Source organism: Pteropus vampyrus, unplaced genomic scaffold, assembly GCF_000151845.1.
Source record: "Pteropus vampyrus isolate Shadow unplaced genomic scaffold, Pvam_2.0 Scaffold471, whole genome shotgun sequence".
In the NCBI taxonomy this organism is placed as follows: domain Eukaryota; kingdom Metazoa; phylum Chordata; class Mammalia; order Chiroptera; family Pteropodidae; genus Pteropus; species Pteropus vampyrus.
Window position 1 is genome coordinate 572,334 of NW_011889252.1, and position 2,235 is coordinate 574,568.

At 40.2% G+C, this 2,235-nt stretch overlaps 1 protein-coding gene across 1 annotated transcript in view; it reads right to left on the reverse strand.

The window, feature by feature from the left end:
• The window catches only part of SCN8A (sodium voltage-gated channel alpha subunit 8), a 180,167-nt gene that overhangs the window by 21,188 nt on the left and 156,744 nt on the right, over positions 1 to 2,235 (reverse strand). The window lies entirely within an intron of this gene.

A 2,235-nucleotide genomic window follows, 5' to 3' on the forward strand; every position in this document is an offset into this window, starting at 1 on the left:
AAAAAAAAAAAAAAGAAAGAAAGAAAACAGAGGTTCCAGTGTGTTAGAACAAAGCCCCTAGCACTGATTATACAGGTTGGGCCCCCCAGGTAGAGGAAGTGGGTAACACCAGCTGCCTACTTCAACTTGGACTCAAATGACCTGGAAGGAAAGGTGGTTGAGAGGCAGAATAAAAAACACAAAGGGAAGAGGAAATTGAGAGAAGGCGGTAGACATACATACAAGTTGGAGAAAGGAAGCGGCTGAAGGGAGAGGGAGAGAATGAGGAAGTTCCATTGGAAGGAGAGGAGCCTGAACAGATGACAAAAACCTTACCCTCGCCCTTTACAGTCTCTGCAGGTCCCAGAAGTTCCCATTAAATTAAGCCAGACAAATTTAATGGTACCTATGAAAAAGAATACAGGTAAATACACACACTCCACACAAGCTGCCCCCTCCTCAGCACATTCATCAGGGGATTCCAACAGGGACAAGCTCTCTTACTCCTGGTGACAAGAAACCATCTGGATGGGAATTTGATGAGTCACTACATCAAAAAGGAAACATTCAGTAAGTACCACAGCTGACTTTGCAGTTTCCCATGAAGGACTAAAGGAACTAAATGAAGAAACTTGACAGAATTTTGACTCCATGAGAACTCCCTTAAGCAATTCTTCTATTTATCGCTTTTAACTATAATAATCCTTCCACCTTTTAACTCTAACCCTGACTCCTTCATGGCCATAAGAACTTCGGTTGGTCTGCAACCATATTTCTCCTTATAATCCCCTTCTTTCTAATCAGAGTGGCCCAAAATGAATTAGCCTCAGGTCTGTCCATTCCAGGACAACCTTCTATTTTCTCATTATTAGAATAGCACATGGAAGGAGTCTTAAAAGAATTTTTAAAACTTTATTTTATATAGGAGGAAACAGATGAGACCCAAATAGGTGAGACCCATACATCCAATACACAAGAATTTGCCCAGTGTCACATCCGTAGTTCTGGAGCCAGGATTAAGACCCACACTCCTGATTCCCAGGCCAGAGCTCTTTCTCCTACAGACAGATCACCTCCTCTGCTGGCAGGTTAGAAGACAATATCCTAGTAGAGGATTACAGGTATCTGAACAATCCAGAGTTGAATATATGGGCATACTGGGGAGAAGTCAGCAGGTCTCTAAGCCTAGAGCTATGATCGAATGTTTTCTGCTCTTCCAGAGGCAAATTCATCTGTTCTACCAGAGGCCTCAGAGAAGTTACCCTGATGATCTCTTAACACTGGATACTAACTACACCTGAGACCTGAAAATACCTTTAGTTGATCAAATCCTAGAATGCTTGAGCTCTGGGTCTTTCCCTTATTCTGGGATAGGTTAAGGTGTTTCCATCAACAATTCTTAAATTCCCTCTATTGGGAAGTGGTGGTTACAGATCTGCTTAGTCTAAATTGATGATATTTTAAAGCGAATTTAGAGGAGAAAAAAGGAAACAACCCACAACTTAGTTTCATTTGTTGCTTTTTATTTCTATCCTAGGACTTTAATTCTTTGATTCTGTATCTCTGAACTGCACAAAAAAAAAATTTTTTTTTTTTTTAAATTAAGACATTTATAATTAAACAGCAAGACTGGTAGGAGGTAGAAATAGAAGGTCAATGACCTAGTGAGGCTCAGGGATGAGGAGATTTCAATGTTTCAATTTTAACAGGGGGTGTAAACCTTTATCTATGCATGTACATGCATGTACTCATAATTCATCAACGTAAGTGTATCTTCTCTGGAGTCCTAGGCAGTATCCAAAACAAACCTGGAATTAATTGCTGCGCTATTAGGCTACCCCTGCTCTTTGAAGGGTACATGGTTCAGAGTTCAATTTCTGCCTAAAACAAGGGCCTCAAAGCCTTATCAAGACACAGAAGCACCAATCAATCATTTTCCTTTCATCCATCGTTATCAATAAGAATCCATATTGAGATATCTTTTGCCTACCACTGCCAAATACAGCCAATTCTTAAACACAAATAATCTAAAATTGCCAGATTCTTAGTGAGACATTGTAGGTACATCTGAAGGTAAGCTATCACATTGTAACTAAGTACTCGAGTTCGAAATATCCCTGATCAGCTTTCTCCTGTGAAATTATGCCAGGTAAAGGCTGCAAAGAACTAAGTTTGGGGTAGCTATAGGCCCCTTATAAGCAAGAAGGCCCTCAGCTCTTTGGGGGAGGGTAGTAAGAGTAATTTATTTGATAATAA